We start from the raw sequence: 22169 nt of genomic DNA on the forward strand, positions 1-22169 counted from the left end.
GGCTGTACCAGCATTGAAGATGATCCACGTGAAGGACGTCCAAAGAGTGTAACAACATCAGAAATCATTGATCAAGTGCACGATATGGTATTGGATGACCGACGAGTCCAAGTGCGTGAAATTGCTGAGACAATAGACATTTCTAAAGAACGTGTAGGATATATTTTGCATGAAGAATTGCAAATGAATAAGCGCTTGCACACAGCAGATCAGAAAACGCACTCGCATGAAAATCTCTGAACAGTGCTTGGAGCGTTTTAACAAGAATAAAGCCGATTTTGTGCCATGATTTATTACTACGGATGAGACTTGGATTCACCATTACACACCAGAATCCAAACAGCAGTCAAAACAGTGGAAAGAAGCCGGTTGTTCAGCGCCAAAGAAGACAAGGTCATTGCATCGGTGTTTTGGGATGCTAGAGGCCATTTTGTTTATTAATTATCTTGAAAAAAAGGTAAAACAATAACCGGAGAATATTATTCCGATCTTTTAACCAGACTAGAGACGAAAAAATTCGTGAGAAAAGACCCGGTTTGAAGAAGAAAAAATCATCTTTCATCAGGAATGCACTTGCCCACAAAGATGTTTTGACAATGGGAAAATAAAGGAATCTGCACTATGAATTGTTGGAACATCTACCCTATTCCCCAGATTTGGCTCCCTCTGACTTCTATCTCTTCCCAAAACTAAAACTTTTTCTCGCTGGTCAGCGTTTTGCTTCGAATCAAGAGGTGATTGCAGCTGTAGAAGGGGGTATATATAACCTCACCCACTATATATATATTCAGCTGCAGAATACTATGCACCAATGTGGTTAAATATAATCATATGCAACAAAAGTTGAACTAATGAGTCAATAGGAACTGACATCTGTCCATTGGCTATCTTATGTAACACTCTACAAATTCTTTGCTCAACTGCATTGCTAATATAATACAACAAAATTAGGTGAAATCGAAATTTTCCAATACATGAAGATGCTGTAAACCTATTTCGACAAAGACTAAAAAGCCTTAGTACCTAAATGACACTTACCATAAATCTAATCTCCAACACAGTTAATAAAGCAAGGCTAATTTATGTTAATTCTACAGATTTGACCCACACGTTTTTAATCTTCCAAAGAACACATGGTTTAAGATTTTCTTTGACTTTTTCATTCCTTTGTACCAAAGCAATTTTATGTCGTAATAATACAAACCAACTTTTAATATAATAAAACAAATAATTTAACTTAAAAAAGTGAAATGTAATTAATAAAGTATAAGATTAGTTAATAAACGCACAAAATTATTTTAAGTAATAGTAAATAATTCTTCAGAAAACCAACACACCAAAATTTTAAATAAATAAAGTAAATTAATAATCTATAAACACATACATCATGCCTATTGATTTGGAAATATATGAGAGTAAATGGAAATATACTTGTTAGCCTGTCATTGTGAATTTCATCACTGAAAGTTATTTTTCTGGCTTTTAAGGGATTAAATTCATCTTGGAAATTCCATGTTATCACAAAGCGATAATGCACACTTTATAGTTTCATGAAGATGTGAATCAAATAAGTCCTTTAATTGAAACTAATACGAATGGTTCGCAAGACTGATTTGTAGCTACATAAATATTAATTCTCCATCCACTAATTTCATGCCGCTTCATAAACCTTTCGCAACGGATTACTATTCTTAACGAGCTGTCTCCAGGATCACTTTAGCTTAAAAGAATAGCTATCAGTAAAGGCTTTGGTTAATAGACAAATTAGCTCATCAACACTTCATGGTTAAGTCGCAAATTTCCATGTCTTCTAGTAGCATTAGTGTGCTAAGCTTAATGTCATTATTGAACGATATAGAAATAGAACTTTTGCGCAGCTTTACAGTCATGAAACCAACAGATGTGTGTACTAACACGTGATACATTACTTTGTTGTTAACCAGGCGCCCCCTAGGGTTTTAGCTTTCGTTTAATGTAACTGTAAAATTTATTTTTAGTCTTTTGCATTACTTGTTGTTATCAGGAAGGCGCCCTCTTTCGGTTATTTTCTTTCGCTACAATGAAGCAGAATTAATATGGGATTTTTTTTAAAAAAAGTAAAATGTGTATTTCTCTACACAAAATGAGTAGCGAAGATCATTAATTTCGATTTACGACTTTGTTTTATCAGTCAACCATGCTTTTTTTTTTTTTTTAATCTTTTTCTACTTTCTTTCTGACTAAAAGCTATCAGACTTTATTATTGATTCTGTGACCAACTCTGCAGACCTTGTCATTTGATTGATCGATTGTCCTGCTTCATCTCCTATGGACTTTTTGCTATCGGCAAAAGATCAGCAAGAGATGATGTTGTTACCAAGACAACGGCAGAGTAAAATGAATTATTTCCACAGACCGGAAACAGCAGAGATGTTATGCCTTAATAGCGAAGGCTTATTGTATTGGAGAGAGGGAGGGAAAAAGTAAGAAGAAAAGTAAAGAAGCAAATACCTATTAACCATGTTTGCAGGCTCGAAATATTCTCCGAGGAACGATTTGCTGCTGTCTTTAGAGACTCTACTCTTAATTTCGACAAATTCTTAGCGGTGAAGTTTTAAAAGCATCGAATGTTGGTTCTTAAATATTGATGAATCTGGTTTCTATTATTTTCACTCCCTTAAAAAATAGAGAAAAATATAAATACTGTATAAAAAAGAAACAGAAATTTCATAAATATAAAAAACAATAAAAATCATCATAAAATATTAACCCAAAGTATTATATGACTAATGTTTTTGGTTCCAAATTTCTTATTTCAATAATATTTTCTTTTTATAAATCTTTTTATGGCAAATCCGACACTCCAAGATTACAGTCGCTAATACTAAACCAAAGCAAACATATCTCAACAACGCTATAAACTCATTTGCCATCTTTACAATTCATATTACTAATTTTTGTAGTAACACGTGCTATATTACTTATTTGTTGCGAATGAGGCGCCCCCTAAGATTTTGCTTTCCTTTTATGTAACTGTAGTTTTAATCTTTATTTTTCGATAACAAAATGTTATCGGAAGGCACCCTTTACCTGTAATAAAATTAAGCTCATTACTTTATTATTGAATTTTTTTATATTCTTATGTTTATCTGTAGATATTCGTTTTTAATCACTTGAGTACCAGTTTTAAGAATATGTTATTTCGGTAGCCGGAATCTTCTTGATTCTTAATATCGAGTTCTAGACTGTTAATCTAAGAAATGCCAGTTTTTTTTTTTTTTTCCTTCTTCCCTGCAACTGTTTATGTTTTACTACGTGTTTTAACTGTTCAAACTCTCGCTAGGAAAATAGCTGGATTGAAATTGCTACCCAAATGTCTAGGCATTCTTAATAATGCTTATGCATTTCATTAGCGTAATAAATATGCACGTAATGAAAACCATGAGTCAGGGGATTAACTTAAAATATCCTTAAAATAGTAAGACACGTCGAGGCTATCTTTACCTGCCCGTTTCCTAGTGGAAACCCTGTTATCTCCCTATATAAAACCAATTCATTCAATCACTTTCTATTGAAAGGGGTCAATTGAAATAGGAGATATTTTATAATTTCTGTTGCACAGTTTAAACATTTTTAACGCATAGATCAATGCTTTTGTAGCGCACTATACTGTTCTATACATTGACTGTAACTTGTGACACAGTTGATTATTTTGATGGAAGTAAACGTTACCAGCTGGATAAACTGTGAACATGAAGGGATGCAACGGGTCAGTAATAATGTTCATATATCCGGTGGCATCATGAAGACACTTCCCACACCATTACTAGCCTCTGGTATTTTCACTTGGTACGATGGATATCATCGATTTGCCATAATCTTGCTCGGAAGTCAGCATGAAACAACATTAGATCAGGCAACCTTTTCCAATACTCTTGTGCGCCCACTGCACTAATACTGTTTACTTTTAGTAATAAACGTGGTTTAGTCTGATTAGAATTAAAGATGAAGGCAATTCGCGTATGCCTTCTGTCCTTTGTCGGCTTATCCATTAGATTTCCCCAATTCTTGTAACCGTCAGTTTCTCATAACAATAACAACAAGCTATCTCCGGCTACATCATTGCCTTTTGGTTGGATGTTTTCCGGTTGTTGGCATATTCCCGGAACTCTTCCGACATTGACAAGCGTCTAGACTCTAGCAGAGTGGCAGTTTTCTTGATACTTACATCAGAAAGGATCTGGTACAAGTATCAGAGAAGCATCGCTCGGCGATAGTCGTCTGGGCGCTAACCATCATGAGTGTGCTCAATGTTTTTTTTTTTTTTTTTAAATCATAATGGTAACTTATTATAGGGATGAATTTGGCATTCGCGGTCACACCCACAGTTCTGTCGGTTTCGTGCCTGCTTGCAATAAGGCAACCCACACAAATCTGACAGCGTTGAATTTCATGGATGATTGGGAGGATATATGTATATAATGAACTATCAGGTCACCGTTTATATACGGATAGCTTCGATGAGTATAATTCCATAAGTTATTATTTATTAATTTTATTAAATTCTTTGTAGTCCTGAATTTTGAAATTATTGGGTTTAACTCCGGTCAATGAAGAAAGTTTTGAGAATCTTTCTCGCATCTCATTGTAAGATACTCCTCTGAGAAACAACCACTCAGAATTCTGCAATCCTCTACAGTACTAATAATCTTGTACATATTTATACTCAAGTCTCATAAGGTCATTAATATTATAGTGAATTATCATAACATTCTATATTAATATAAGTGCTTTAATAATTAGCCTGTGTACTTCAGTGGAAATGACGTTTGCTTCCACCGAGCTAGGCAGCCCAAAGAAAGACCTAAGTTCAATTCTAATCACCGACTACAGGAAATTTTCTTTCATCACAAGTTAATCGGTTTCTGGCAATGGCAAGCGGCTTTCTTCTCCGGGAAACCCGGATTTTTCGTTCGTTAAACGCAAATAAATCAAACGTAGAATCCACACTATTTCAGACAATAACATATCGTGTTAGGGACCATTATATGGCAGCACTTGTTTGCTGGTCTCCTCACTGGATGTCGCTTAAAATTATTGATAGTGTTGGCCCAGTTATCTGTAATTGGCTACCAGTGGAGATTGAACTGCCCACTGAGTCTCCAAAAATTAGATAGGGCCAAAACGCATACAAGGGAATAAAATGCATTCTTCCCTCTTGGAGATTTGATGGCTGGTCGAGTGTTTAATATCGCTCTTCAACCAACAGGCTGCAGGTTCGAAACCCGCCGTGGCATAGATGTCACTGTCATTAGGTGGTAGATGATTTTCATCGCCCGATGTGAAACAACATTCTCCGCTTGTTGGAGACTTAAGGTGAGTTTTAAAAGTTCCATATTTGGTCTCTAGAGTAGGTTTTCGGACTATATAAACAAATAAATTTTAAAAATATAAAAACTAAATAAAATTCAAAAATAAGTATTGTCAACCTTTCTGAGTGGGAGTGCGACATAAAAAAAATAGATACGTTAACCACTCGGCAAACCAGGCTGATATAAATTTTAAAATAAAAAAAAGAAAGAAATGTTATGAAAAGTTTGAATAGGATTTACAATATTTCGCTTACATGTGTGTGTGTGTGCGTGCGTGTGCTTGAAACAACCAATTTATTTCAATAAGGTATTCAACAAATGTCTTTCCCCTACTCAATCCCTTCGTAAATTTTCTTCAGTTGTCGTTTATAACTATGGTAGTGTTTTAGAGTTATTTTTAAACGCAAGCATTTCAGTAAAAAATGTAGACAATAAAAATAATTAAAAAAGTAAACAATCTCCTTCCTTGTTTACTTATTTTCTTCGGGCGAAAAAAAAAACACTTCGTCATCATCACCGGTGACATTCTTTGCATGCTCTTGAGGCTCGCTACCCGCTGTCAAGAATTGCAGTCCTAAAGTGTGACGTCATTTATGGATAATGCTACAGAATAACAAATAGAGTTAGAGAGTACCTTCCAAATACCGATGCCTTATTCGGATGAGCTTCAAACAATACATTAAGAGGCGAAATAACAAATAAATTATGATAAAAACGCGGAAGCTCATTTCATGATGTTCCGTCGATCCACATAAAGGATAACAGGAAATGAGGTCATAAATAAGAAACGTAAGGCAATAATCTATCGCAGCAAATTGACTGAATCAGAAGGGAATAAAATAATAAAGAGTACGAAGTGAAACGGAAATGAACGTCTCAGCTAGTGGGGGGAAAATAGCCATTTAATCTGTTCTGTTTTTAGGTATCTCCGATAGTCCTCCAACTGTCACTTTTAAACACAGCTATCCTCCTTTTTTATATTTTTTTTCCGAAAAAAAAATTAAAACATTAATTTTAACTTCTTATTTTATTGATTGTATTACCATAAAATTATTAAATGTTTTAACAAACGTCTAGTATCTATATATGACATTATTTTTTTTTTAATCTGTCATAGGTTTTCGGTTTTCGGATTATGTAACTCTTAGCCCACCCATGCTGTAAACCTTTTGTTAACAAAGCCTGTAAACTTTGTGTACTAATACTTTGTGTACTTTTGTACTAGTGTACAAAAGTTTACAGTGCCATTCGTAGGTGGAAATCACATGAAAATATATAAATCATTATTATTTCATGCTTCCTGTACATTCAACTTCTTGTACATTTAATTTATCTGCATGCTTTGTCTTTTTTGTACATTTCCTTTACTTGCATGCTTCATCTTCTTGTACATTTCATTTACTTACATATTTCATAATTTTATGTATTTTCTTTTGTATATTTTTATATATTTTTATATTTCTTTTTTGTATATTTCTTTCTTGTACATTTTTATTTTGCTACCATAAGGTGGCCTTTCATTACTTGTGCATATGATGGGTGGCCAATTTTTATACTATTGAAAACAATTTAAATATTCTATTCATTTTAATAAAGAATTATTAAACTACCCATAAAAATGTGTATCATTTTATTTCAACTAATCGCCGCTTCGATTCGCAATATTTGCTTGCGTCACATTGATGTTGGTTGACCGGTTGGTGGCGCTCTTGTTATAAATCGCGAGATGGTTTCCTGCGTGGCGCACCAGCTGACGTAATCATTTTACATTGTTGTTCGCCCAGAAGCTTCTGCGTGGTGAATATTTGATCACCTACGAGAACAAACAATAAGAGCATGGATGATGCCGTAATGCGGTTATCAGTAGCAATACGCCAATGGTTGAAGGCTCTTATCTACTCGGTGAGGACGAGAGAAAATATAAATAAATAAATAAAATAATAGATACCTATCATAGATGCTCGAAGTTACTGATAGAAGTTTTCCTTATACTCGTCAACTTTTAACAATCTTTCAGAAGTCTAGATGTGCCCAAAATTCATTATTTAATACTGTATATAAAAACTTCGTAGAAAGAAGGGTCGAGACCGTCAATTCTGTAATTTTAACGAAAAGGGTATGCAGTGATTTTGGGAATGTTGATGTCGATACTTAAAAACTATGTCAACTATATTATTAAAACTTCTCTTCAATTACCGAAAGCTCATACAAGACATCTGAGCAATATTGTTTACCATCAATTACTATAATGTTAATGTGCATGTTGATGAATGTTCATGTTCAGAAACATGGGAACATTTTACTGTAAAAAAAAGTTCTTAAAAGAACTGGGCGATGGACTGAGTCCTTGACTCTTTATCCCGTCATCTGAATGAAGAAAATCTCTGTGGATGGGGTTGTTATTGAGCTTAAAGCTTTAGTCATGGCTGGGCAACGGCAATAGCCGAGCCTCAGTTAAAACTTCTTTGGATACTGTATAAGTAAAGCCATCTCTAAAAATAAGGACGATCCCTAGACCACTCAATAGTGGCCGAAAGACAGTCCAACTCAGCGTTGACTCCACTCGGTGACGAGCTTCCCCACCACCGAGCAGAACCGCCTCATATTCCAGGGAAAAGCATCCACCGACACAGCCCTTCACCGGAGACTCAAAATGCTCTCTTAGGCAAACTCCCCTCATTGGGAGCAAAGCTAAGAGAGCAAAATTCAGAGTCCCAGGGGGTAACAGCAACAGTCGAGTCTCAGTTAGAACTGCATTGGCTACAGCATTGACATCTGCTACCCTGGAAGTCCTAAAAATGACTCTAAACATTACTGTAGTCTTTATATAAGGACTGGCTTAAAGGGGCGAAGCAAGAATGCTTTTCGTATTCCCCGTTGTCTGTAGAGGACAGTGTATGGATAAGGTGTTATTGAGCTATAAAGTAAAGCTCTGATCATGGCAAGAGAGTAACAGCAATAGCCGAGCCTCAGTTAGAACTTCATTGGCTAAGGCATTGCCATCCACTACCCTCCCTGGGTACCCATTTTAGTCGCCTCGTGCGACATGCATGAGCTACATTGAGACTATTCTTATCCCGGCCGCCACACGGGAGAAAACATTACTGTAGTCCTTATAAGGACTGGCTTAAAGGGGCGAAGCAAGAATGCTTTTCATCTTCCCTGTTATCTCTAGAGGACAGTGTAGGGATAAGGTGTTATTGAGCTATTAAAGCTCTGATCATGGCAGGAGGGTAACAGCAATAGCCGAGCCTCAGTTAGAACTTCATTGGCTACAGCATTGCCACCCATTACCCTCCAAGGGTATTGGTGTCCAAACATTACTGTAAAATGTTCTTGTTCTTAAGTTCTTAAAAGAACTGGGCGATGGACTGAGTCCTTGACTCTTTATCCCGTCATCTGAATGAAGAAAATCTGTGTGGATGGAATGTTGTTGAGCTAAAAAGCTCTAGTCATGGCTGGGTAACGGCAATAGCCGAGCCGCAGTTAAAACTTCATTAGCTACAGCATTGCCATTTGTTACCCTGAAAGTCCTAAAAAGGACCACAAATCTCTCCCTCCAACCATATTAGGAGTCTTGTGTTGCACGCTGCAATTACTTTTACTAGCCCCCTGTGACACCAGATTGTGGTTGTTTTGCATTTGTTACAAACTTTGTGTTGTGTGCTCTGAAGATGCTGGATATAATACCAGCGAAATATTAGCTTTTAAGTTAATAAATAGTTATTTTCTTATCCATCTGTGTTCATATCAAACTGTGAAATCTCTTACAAAAATGTCTGACGAACAAATAAGCCTATCCACGCGTATTATTTAAGAATACTTTTACCTTAAAGAATATGCTACTGCTGAGAGAAAGGAAACCCCTAGAGACTTTTGGAAGGAATATAATATCTTGTAGATACAGCATTGAGTGAGGTTGAATGAATGTGTTTGGAAGAAAATAGTTTTACTGATAATTTTGCACTCACGTTTCATTATAGTGCGGTTGCTGTGTACGGATATTTCATGTCATAAATTGTATATTGTATTATTTCGCCGTAGAATAAAATTAATAAAAAAATAAAATTAATTAATATGTTTTTTTTTTTTTTTTTAAACTTCAAATGACTTAGTTTAGTAGATTAGTAATTCCTCGGGAGAAAAAATAAATCAAATTTTAATCATCTACATTACGCATGCGCAAGATCCGCACTAGTTTATTTTATTTTTATTATTTTTATTTTATTTATTTTTTGAAAAGTTGGAGAATCTTTGAATTTTGGCCAGTGACCCAATTGCATACGGCCTGAATCGTATTTCTTGGCGGTTGTACCACACACACACAAACAAAACAAAACAAAAAAAAAAAAAAAAAAAAAAAAAAACCTGCTAACATCGGCGGGAAAATATTTCCCTCATTTAGAATGGTGTAAATGAGAGAAATAATCAAGACATTTAAAAGAATGTATTACTAAGAGAGCAACTAACTACAGTTTATGGCGAACATTGATGTTTTGTATTGTCTGCTAGAATTCTAATTTACTTGTCACTTAAATGTCGTAGCCTCATTTAAAGAGGCGACCGCAGCTAACGATGGCAACAGTCCAAGAGTCCAAACGACTCTTCGGTCACATATAAACGTCTTACATTTGCTTCGGTCAAACGGTTTCTGGACTTAATTTGCTCATCGATCTTACGAAATGGCCTTTAGTTTACTTGGGGGATATTTATGCATTGCACTTATTCTTTCCTGTCTGGTTACGAAATGCTTTTATTGTATTTTAGGGAGAGGCGCAGTGGGTTTAATACAATTCAACATTTGTCAGTGACGCATGCGCAAAGAGAATTGAGGTAAATTTATCAGAACTAATGATCCACTGGTTAGGATAAATGCATATTTATACTGTTTAAAAATTATTTATTAGCGATTTAAAATATTTATTTATTCTAAAAAATTACCAACTTAGTCATATATTCAGGCTCTTTTAAAAATATTTTCTAGAATTATTTGTTTATTTGTTAATACACCTATTATTTTATTACATAAAAACTAAACTTCAGAAGATTAGAGAGATAATTCATTGCAGCGAGACAGGAGGAAGGACGGAACTGAATGGTTCCTGACTGAAAAAGTCCTTTTTAGGACTTCCAGGGTAACAAATGGCAATGCTGTAGCCAATGAAGTTTTAACTGAGGCTCGGCTATTGCCGTTACCCAGCCATGACCACGAGCTTTTTAGCTCAATAACACCCCATCCACACAGATAATCTTCATTCAGATGACGGGATAAAGAGTTAAGGACTCAGTCCATCGCCCAGTTCTTGTAAGAACTTTAAGAATTCATTGCGGCACTTCATGTCTACTGGTTATTTATATTTAATTCCAATTCTTTCTCTTTTTCTATAAGAATAAAAATATTTCATTCCAATTCTTTTCTATAAAAATATATTTAATTCCAATTCTTTCTCTTTTTCTATAAAAATAAAAATAACTAACGTTGCATTTAAGACAATTAAAAATCTGAGAGTTGTCCCATTTCCTAGAAAATCGAAATTTCAAACGTAATAATATTTTATTAGCTTGGCTTTTCAATGCAAGAAAAGCATTTTATTTGTACTGTTTGCTCCGATTTTCATGATATTATGTACAATGAATTGAGATCAATTTCAATGAATATTTGAGGAATTTCATCTCCCCCAGTGTGAGACTACCGTCCTACTTACTGGAGGCGTGAAGTGGCTTACAAAGGTTCCATGGTCTTTGTTTGGCCTCTAAGAGCAGAGGTTTTCAGAATTATGTACAAAATAAATAAAAATACAATAACTTTGTTTGTTTTGCAGCAAATAAAAATCATAATAAATCGGTCACTTACAACACTGGGATATTTTTCATAGCTTCCAAGATGTTTTAATTCGAAGTACACTCCACCCATCAAATTAACAATTGTAGCAGTCCAAGTCTTAGGAGTCAGGATTGCGTGGTTAAACTGTATTGGATGGATTATTTATGGTGACTTGCGGTTGATGCAAATAACGCTATGCAGTCCAATGAATCCCACTCTGGGATTCAAACCAAACTTTTCCTAAGAAAAGAGCAAATGTCACGACATCTTCGCAGTTGTGGAAAAATGTAACACGAATTAGATAGGAGTGTAATAGAAGTGTACATATAATCTACGCTTTTGTTTCCTTGATTATTATCATTTTCTTTTTTTTTTTTCTCGTTAATTTCCACCCATATGTCCGAGTCACAAAAATCCATAGCCTGCTTTTCTATCTCTTTAATAATTTTTAACATAGTCTGAAAACCCTGTTGTCGAGACCAAACACGAAACTTTTTCAAGCCACTTCATGCCTCCAATAAGGGAGGAGGGGAAGACGGTGGTCTCACACCTAAAGACGATCACAAAACATCCATGCTAACAACAGGATTCGAACCAGCCTGTTGTTGTACACCGAATACCATAACAAGTCGGCGAACAGTTATTATTTTGCAATATTTTTTTCCTTCAAAAGACATTCAAAGTTTGTGGGTTGGTTTTAATCCCCTAGCAGATTTTTTTCAGGTAATAAAAAATTAACCATATCTTTTTTTTCTATTCAAGGTAATTATAGATATTCTTCACAATAGAACATATCCACATAGCGCAAGCCACTAAGCTAACCGCGCGGACACACACACACACACACACACACACACACACACACACACACACACACACACACACACACACACACACACACACACACACACACACACACACACGAGGGTGGCCTGAAAAGTTCACTGCCTCGACCATAGATGGAAACACTATCGGCAAAATTTTTTTTCTAAGTTGATACGTCTGTGATAAGCATCCATGTGAAACTGCAAGTCATTCTAACAAGCAATTTGTTTTATACAGCTGTCTGAAGCCAAAGCGTTGTCTGTATCCCTTGAGATGGATAAAATTGAGTATCGTGCGGTTATAAAATTCTTTGTAAAAGAAGGTTTAACGCCAAAAGAAATTCATTCGAAGTTCATAAAAGTTTATGGGCACTCTTCTCCTTCGTTTCGGACAATTAAGAAATGGGCTGCCGAGTTTAAACGTGGCCGTACCAGCTTTGAAGATGATCTACATGAAGGACGTCCAAAGAGTGTAACAACACCAGAAATCATTGATCAAGTGCACGATATAGTATTGGATGACCGGCGAGTCATCCAAGTGCGTGAAATTGCTGAGACTATAGGCATTTCAAAAGAACGTGTAGGATATATATTGCATGAAGAATTGCAAATGAAAAAGCTTTGCTCAAGATGGGTGCCGCGCTTGCTCACAGCAGATCAAAAACGCACTCGCATGAAAATCTCTGAACAGTGCTTGGAGCGTTTTAACAAGAATAAAACTGATTTTTTGCGTCCATTTATTACTATGGATCAGACTTGGATTCACCATTACACATTCACCATTCACTAATCCAAACAGCAGTCAAAACAGTGGACAGAAGCCCGTTGTTCAGCGCCAAAGAAGACAAAGTCGGTTCCATCAGCAGGAAAGGTCATGGATCGGTGTTTTGGGATGCTAAAGGCATTTTGTTTATTAATTATCTTGAAAAGGGTAAAATAATAACCAGGGAATATTATTGCGATCTTTTAACCAGACTAAACAAAAACCTTCGTGAGAAAAGACTCGGTTTGCAGAAGAAAAAAATCATCTTTCATCAGGACAATGCGCCTGCCCACAAAGGTGTTTTGGCAATGGGAAAATTAAGGGATCTGCAGTATGAATTGTTGGAACATCCACCCTGTTACCCAGATTTGGCTCCCTCTGACTTCTATCTCTTTCCAAAACTAAAACTTTTCCTCGCTGGTCAGCGTTTTGATTCGAATCAAGAGGTGATTGCAGCTGTAGAAGGGTATTTTGCAGATCTTACTGAGAACCACCACAGGGACGGGATAATCGCGCTGGAGCATCACTACTGGAATAAATGTATTAGTCTTAAGAGAAAATATGTTGAAAAATAAAAATAATTTTGAAATTACAAATTCGTTTTTTCATTGTTAGGCCGAGAACTTTTCAGCCCACCCTTGTGTATATATATATATATATATATATATATATATATGAATGAAATGAAATGAAATAAAATAAAAATAAAATTTCGATCGAATGCGACGCCCTCTACACGAAGACAACTGCATAACTAGTAATTATCATAAACCTGGTTATCTGGAAATAAACGATGTGAATAAATCGATTTGATCACCCACTTCGAATATGTCGATGGAACAACTCCCTCCACCCCACCCCCATGCAGTGGGAAGTTGATATTATCCGCCTTTTCTGTTCTTATCTGACTTACAGTCGGCGCATTTGAAAAAAAAAAAAATCCCTTTAGCATTAAAGATTGGGCGATTTCTGCTCGACATCACCTGTTCTCGTCATCCTGCTCCACACCTCCTCCTCCTCCTCCTCCTTCTCCTTCTTCCCATCGTAGCCCGAAGCTTGCGCGTGCGACTCACTCGATCACTTACTCACTGGGCCTCCATAATTCAATACGTTGGAGCAGGCCGAGTTCTTGGTGTATCAATGTACAAGAGGAACGGCCAACCTCACATATTAAGTCTTTCATTTCCTTGCTTGTCGGAGATGTGAGCGCGACGAACTGCTTGAGATTAACGAACGTGTGCTGGAGGCAGATACGACGCCTGAAGAAAGGTTTCTGATCTCTGGTATTGATTTGGCCCCCGATATAAACAACTACATCGAGGGTCTTCCAGACTAATATGAATCATCAAAATTATCACACTGTACAGCGTTGATGGGAAAAAAATAAACAGAAAAACAACTAACAAAGAAAATATTATTCCCAACTAGATTTATTTTTTGACGTGAAGGAGCGCTGTAAAAAAAAAAAAAAAAAAAAAAAGATGTGTTAGGTTCAATTGTTATTTAAAATCTTTATTCTCCGGTTGAAAAAGTTACTATCATCAGACTCTCTTTTGGATTTTTATTTTAATTTATTAAGAAATAACAAGAAATTAAAATATAATTTCTTGTTAACAATAATATTCTACTAAATTTTATGAATAATCCTTAATTTATTTATTATTATTTAAATTATGTAGAATATATTAATAAACCATTTTACTTTTTTCTAATAAAAAATATAAAATATTATCTTTCGTATTAAAGGGTATTGAGATGGATGATGAAATCCATTACTCTTGTAGTCTGTACTTCACAGGATCATTTCTGTAATGTGGTTAGCGCTCATTTTTGTGAACTTTTCTCATAGGTGATTAGCAAATTGTTTAGATAAGCGTAAATTGTAGTATATGTTAGCTCAGTTGTTATCGATAAAGCGTCTCTTAGAGGCACTTGATAATAAACTACAGCAGCAGATACAGAATAAGCCCCGGACTGGGGCAAGAATAACACACTCGGTGGTGGGAATAGCTTAGCCCCCCCCCCTCACCAGCCATGGCTTTACCGCGTACGCGGACCCTTGGAATCGAAGTGGAAGCTGACCTCGATGTTTGGCCAAAGCCCTCATCGAAAGCGTCGGCGCTGAGCAGATTTTTGGTTTTACTCCCTTTGGTGGTGGCCGCTTCCAAGTAGTAGTAAGAAGTGAGCAAACAAGAGACAAACTACTTGCAGGATTCGAGTGTAATGAAAAAACAATAGTTCCATTTTTGGTAGAGAGCATTACCAAACTACTTAGAATCCCCAGATTCCCTTTAGAATATATTGAAACCGATGTAAAGATCATCCACGAAATATTCGGGAAATGGTGCGTTGTACACAAGGTGGAAGTCCTAAATGACGCAGAAAACCCCAAATAGAAGTCGGGTGAAGTCCACATCTCCCTCGAGATGAAAACGCCTGTTCCCAACTTCATTATTATTGGATCCGCCAGAGTAATGATAAATTACCCTGGTGTAAAAAAACAATGTTTTAGATGTGGTGCCTTCACTCACCTTGGGGCGGACTGTCCTAGAGTGAAATGTAAAAACTGCCTCAAAGCAGGCCACAACCAAGAAAACTGTGAGTCAGCTTGCCTGAAATGTGGGGTCATTGACAACAAACTGGACACATGCCCATCCAGAACCCTTGCTGAGAGGGTGGGTGGTGCAATCACGCCAGCAACTCCACCAAGCAATGGAAATGACACAGCACAGGAAGCTTCTCCTCCTTTCGAGGCTGCTCCTGATATAACAGAAATCCATACCTCCACGTCTAAGAAACACCGTAAGGGGAAAAAAACTTCCACAAGCAGTAAAATCCAACAAGAAGAAACAGTCGTTATTGAAACCATCAATACCAATATAGATACTAATACAGATATAGATATAGAGAGGGAAGAAGGAAAGATGGAGGTGAACACCAACACCTCCAAACGGCCATTAAGCCCACAGGAAGAAGAGTTGGTAACGCCCAAAACAGCAAAAGTATCTGAGACCGCCCGCCCAGAAGTCCCTCACGCGAAAGCAGGGGAGACTCTCAGCCATCTCATCAGAGGCATCCCAGGGATGGCGGAAAAATTCAAAGAAGCGATGAAAAAATAGGAGAACCTGAACTCCTCCTCACAGGGGAACATGGATCTGACATCGTCAGCGCAAAATGGGGTGACATTTTCGTTGATGACATCAGCAGAGTCACCCCTGAGCAGGTAGAGGTAGCCCAGGATTTAGACGAGGAGGCAGCTTCGGTGTTCTTCATAGCTCTCTGCAAACTAGACATGGCCAAGGGAAGAGGTGGCCAAAAGAATAATAACTGCCCACAACAAAAGAAAGGAACAGTAACCACCTTGTGAGGTTTCTGTACACAGCTTCACCGGTTTCAGCTATCACAGGTGGGGGAGGACCTGAGAACCCGAGCGGCGAAGGCTTACAGCGACGCAGTGCAGTTCCTTGTGAGCTGCATCGCTCGGGCCAGATCCTTCCTCCACCTCTAAGTTTAACTTTCAATTTTTGCTTTTCTGTGTACTTTTTTTTTTTTTTTTTGGTTTGTTACATGTTTCCGTTTTAGGATTTTTCCTTTTTTTGTAAAGTGAAAAATCAACGACCGTTTTAGAAACGCACCTGGGGGACAAACAGCTAAAACAGGTCAACTGAGGCCTCTTTAACCTACTCTACCACTATGTACTCTATCTTTATTTCCTCTCCTACTATCTGCTGACTCTCAGCCTATCTTACTCTACAGGCCGATGATGAAGATTTGTTGAACTCACAAATTATTATTGGAGGGTAATGGATGGCAATGCTGTAGCCAGTGAAGTTCTAACTGAGGCTTGGCTATTGCTGTTACCCTCCTGCCATGATCAGAGCTTTACTTTATAGCTGAATAACACCTTATCCCTACACTCACCTCTACAAATAACGGGGAATATGAAACGGGGAATTAGGCACAAAAAACTGGATTATCATTTCGCGATAGCGAGCACCATTAACTGTTATTGCCTTACCAGCCGCATTTTCGAAGAAGAATGGACCGATGATGCCTCCAGCCCAAAATCCGCACCAAACAGTGACACGTTGTGGATGCATTTGTTTCTCAACAATCACTCGTAGATTTTCTGAACCCCAAATGCGACAATTTTGTCGATTAACGAAGCCATCAAGATGAAAATGAGCCTCATCGCTGAAGATGATTTTGTTCGAAAAATAAGCATCCACTTGTTGTTGGTCCATAATCCATTCAACGAACTCTCTTCGCTGTGTGTGGTCATTTTTAATAACCCTGAACGTCAGCTGTCACGCTGTCTTTTTTTTTCTCGTTGGCAACACTTTACCGCACAAATGGCGCTAAATTTAAATCTTGCGTGAATTTTGGGACACCCTGTATATATAATATTAAATAATTATACGACAATTCAATGTATTAATACAACTTGATGGAATTTATTATTTTACAAATATTACACGAACCGATTCAATAAACCAGCAACTTGGAACGTTTTTTAACTCACGGCAGACTGAACAAGGAAGCACCAAAATTGTGAAGGCACACCGTCAGTGTTTTTAAAGGAGAGATTTTTATCTTTTAAAACACAAAAGTGTCTCTTCTCTCTTTTCTTTCTGTCTTTCAAAATCAAGTTTTAAACAAAATCTGCTCTATAAATGGAAAAATTATACTAATGCATTCATGATTTCTTGTGCTAATGTATTCATTAAGTATCAATAGAGTAAAAGAAAATTTTACCTTACAAACATCTGTAGAAATAAGTCTTTGTTTACTTAAAAAATATCAATGGGAAATCTGTGCTTGGTGAGATCTTACGATGTTCCTCGCGTAAGATCTGATAGTTGACAAACGTACACTCAAATCCTCCTCAAGTATTTGCTACCGTGATCTGTTCTTGATCTTCACAGCAGAGAAGTGAGCCTCAGATGCGGTGTACAGAGAGGAATGTGCTTCAGTTGCCTTCTTTGTAAGAATGGGGTGCTCTTGTGGGAGAGCCAACCGAATAACACCACATCTGTTGATGAGTGCTCCTCTGTCGTTTCTAATTTCTGTCATCTCATCTGATAGGAAATATATTTCAATATTTTTACCCTGCAACTTTTTTTTTTGTCAGCTCAAATATTTAAACAACCTTGAAGGTATCCGCCCTCGAGATACCCACCTCACTTTCGTATGCTGTAGGAAACGTGTGAGCAGCTTCTATGGCAAAACACAGTGCCGCCGACACAACCTCGATATTAACGGCTTATTCTTGCTGTAGTTAACCATTTTGATCGTCTCATCCAGTAATTTTCGGAGCTTCAGTACTACTGATTTAAAATTAGGACCTTTCTGTGCACAAAACAGGGTCAAAAAACAATGCCAGAGTTCTTTTTCTTCGCCAATGCGATGAATCCTCTCAAGCCTCCCAACTATGGAGGTAGCACCGTCCGTGCAGATGCCAATGCATGATTTCTACGACAAATGAACTGAAATAACTGTCGACAACATCAAGACTGTCTTGGCCTTTTCTGTTTTTTTTAGTTTGCAAAATAAAAATTGTTTAATGGTATTTCAATGCCAATATCATATTAAAAACGAGGATATTAGAAAAGAACTTGACATTGTCAGCATCCAGGAATGCATTAGCAGAGCTTATCTCAGGAAGTGTGGTCACTTAAACAGAATGGGAGAAGAAAGATTAGCAAACTATAACTTGGTTCCAGGTTGGCAGGAAAACGACCCAGAGGAAGAGCAAGATATAGGTGGATTGATACGGTACAAAGTACCTTAGACGATAGAAATATAAGATCTGATAATGTTGGAGTCTTGACAAGTAACAGACTAATTTGGAGGAAAATTGTCGATAGGAAGTTGGTGGTGATGTAAGTTTTTCATGTAGTACTATCATAATATCCTGTACACCCCTTGAGGGTACGTCAGCAATTTGATGATGATGATGGTATTTTCATTCCAAACAAACCTGTTGAGTTCTAGAAGTTGAGCTTTTCCAGTGATGTCACTTGACTTTATCCAACTGGATGGGAAAAACAAAATAATTAGGCTTCTTAAATGCTAGCTGTCACTTGTAACTCAACGTCTTGAGACATGTCATGTACACGCTGACTAATAGTGTAATCTGATGTTCAAAATCTTTTTTTTTACATTCTTCGCCAAACACGGTATTTACAGTTGTACAGAATGCTCGTAAAAAAAATAGGGACTCAGTAATTGTATGTGATTTTTTTTTTTTTTTTTTTTTGCAACCATTTCGGCAAACGCTTCTTGCTTCTTGAGCTTTGTCAGAAATAGTTGTGGTCAATTCTTTAGCCAATCAATTTCTCGCTTATTTATCACAATGGATGTTCATTGTGATAAATAAATCAATTCCGTGTGATGATACAGCGTTCCCCCTTTATACGGGAGTTCACGGCACCATCTAATCCCCCCAAATTTTATCAGTGTGTGTCCTCGGACCGGTTTGCCTTCTTAGGGGAATGAAAATACACGAGATAAACTGACGGAAAAAACCCTGCTGTCCACGACCAAGACCGGCTAACTTGGCTACGGCTGCGGAAGATCCTTGAGCTCCTCACGTCATTGACGGGAATCGAACCTAGGACACTCCTTCCGCAGGCATATGGTTGCGAAGAGCAAAGCCACTAGGCTAATCGCGCGCGGACTTCATTGTGATGAGAAACTAGTAAACCAAGTTATGGTTTTAGTAAGCTGAAAGTGTATTTTCAACTTACTAAAACCATAACTTGGTTACTAGCTTCTCACCACAAAGAATGCCCATAGAATGTGACTATCCTTCTCCAGATGAACTGAATCCGAAGGACAAATACTCTCCATTGTATTGAGGCACCACGGTTTTAGAACTAACTCTTAAATACTATGTGTTATTATTAGAACTAGCACCAGCCACACTTGACTCATTGTCATCATTTAACTTAAGTTTTTGACCTTATAAATCTGTCCATGTCTGAAATAAACAAAATAAAAATAAAACGCAAAATTCAGAAATAAACAAGTATCTGAATTGAATCTAAACGAAATAGCGTTAACAAACAAAAATGCCTTAAACCAAACTCACACAGAATGATTCACTCGATCTGAACAACAGCTAACTGAAGACTGACACTGGTGACTTGATAATGGTGAAAGGCAGAGTGGTAAAAGTACGTTATAGAGCAATTTTGGGATCGAAATCGGAATTTTACTATAACTTTTTTTTTCTCGCTTCTTTTCGACTCTATTCCAAGCGCAATTGAATTAATATATGATACAGCTTACTGTATTGCATATTGTAAATATTGTAAATAATACAAAAAAAATTCAACTTTTTTTTTGGGGGGGGGGATAGACGGGTGAAGGAAAAATGCTTTTCATATTCCCCGTTATCTGTAAAGAAAATGTATGGATAGGGTAATACAGAGCTAAAAGCTCTGATCATGGCAGGAGGGTAACAGCAACAGCCGAGCCTCAGTTAAAACTTCATTGGCTACAGCAATGCCATCCATTAACCACCCTGGGTACCCATTTTAGTCGCCTCGTACGACATGCATGGGCTACAGTGGGGTTATTCTTATTCAGGCCACCACACGGGGATGTAAATAATATAGAACAGAACGATACTGGTTTGATGGGTGAAGCACTCATGCTTTTCATATTCCCCTTTGTCCGAGAGGGAAGTTCTTTGAGTGGAGAGTTATTGAGCTTTAAGCTCGCCCTGGAAGGACAATGAGATTAGCTGTGTTCAGCTGAGCATAGAATTGATTTGGGTCTTTCGTATTTGTAGAATTCTGCTTCATTGTAGTCTGAAGCTTGCTTGATCAGCAGGTTTGGGGGTGATTGCTTGTCTTGGTGAATAACTTTTCTGCTAGATCATGAAGGAGGGGTGTGATGTAGGGAATGTTGACTGCTCTGTGAATCTGGGAGTTTCTAATGAAACATTGGGCATCCAGAATCATTCTCAGGCTGTAATTCAGTAATTCATTTATTCTGTATCTTCTGCAGTTTTGAATGTTTGTATCCGCGGTACGGCTCCATGCAGGAGATGCGTAAGTGATGACTGCGCGTATTACCATCCTATATATGAGTAGTTTGTTCCGAGTATCCAGTTTGCTTCTTCTGTTTATCATGGGGTAGAGTGGCGCGATTACTTTGAAAGTCTTCGAGCTTATGTGTTTTATATGACTGGTGAATTGGAGTTTTTTGTCCAGCATCACTCCGAGATATTTGAATTCAGTCTGCCATGGAATCTTGACTCCTAGCAGTTGCATGTCCTCCTTGGTCTAGACCTTCTTTTTGGAGAACAGTATGGCTGACCTATTCTGGGGGTTTGCTTGGATCCTCCAGTCCATCAGCTACTTCTCCAGTCTTCTGATAGCCAGTTTGGGGCTGAGAGATCTTGCTAATAAAGCAGTATCATCTGCATGTAATGCAGTGATTGTTGAACTTGGATTTTGAGGGATATCAGCTATGTAGATCGAAAATAGCAGGGGGAGGCAGAAGTGAGCTCTGCTGCACAATTGCTAGGATCTTGCCTCTGGTTGATACAGTTTCATTTATTTTGATTTGAATGTATCTGTCTTTGAGGTATGTGTCAATTATTTTTATTAGATTAATTGGTATATTGAATTTGATGAGTTTGTAGAGAAGACCCTGGTGCCACACCTTATCAAAAGCCTTCGCAGCAACTATGAAGACAGCAGCTGTGTGGAGATTCCAGTTGAAACGTTTTGTGATATATTCGACAAGTTGATGTATTTGTTGTACAGTGTTATGCTATGGTTTTTTCTGAATCCGAACTGCTCATTTGGAATAATACCTAATTTATCCGTTGCTGATTGAAGCCTTGTAAGGTCGACTTTTTCCGCAACCTTTCCAAGGCTGGATAGAAGACTGATAAGTCTGTAGCTTTCGGGAGTTGAGAGTTCTTTCCAATCTTTTTGATGGGCGTGATATACGCCATCTCTTCCATTATGTTCTATTATATTCCGTTATGGGAAAATGTTTGAATCTGAGGATGGCATTGATAATGCTGACTAGAATCGCAATGGTTTTTCTGGGGAGTAGTTTGATTATTCTGTTTGTGATTCCATCTGGACCTGGAGCCTTGTTGTTGATCAGATGGGTTATGATATTTGTAACTTCCTGGAGAAGTGGGTGTGATAGGTTCTGAGTTATCCTTTTTTTGTCTTAAGACCTGCTTGACTCAGTGTGGATCTTGTAGATAAGACAGATTTTCAGATTTTCATAAGAGAGGTGACATTGTGTTTCCAAGCTGTCAATTAGAGTCTCGGCGTTTTCTTTATCTGTATGAACAATTCCTTTCTTGGTCTGTATTGGGGGTATAGGTTGGCATTTAGTGCGGAGGGTTCTCAAGAATTTCCAGATGGAGTTGT

The sequence above is a fragment of the Typopeltis vanoorti genome, chromosome 5 (assembly GCF_054136105.1).
Source record: "Typopeltis vanoorti isolate ZY-2024b chromosome 5, IOZ_Tvanoo_1.0, whole genome shotgun sequence".
Classification (NCBI taxonomy): Eukaryota; Metazoa; Arthropoda; class Arachnida; order Uropygi; family Thelyphonidae; genus Typopeltis; species Typopeltis vanoorti.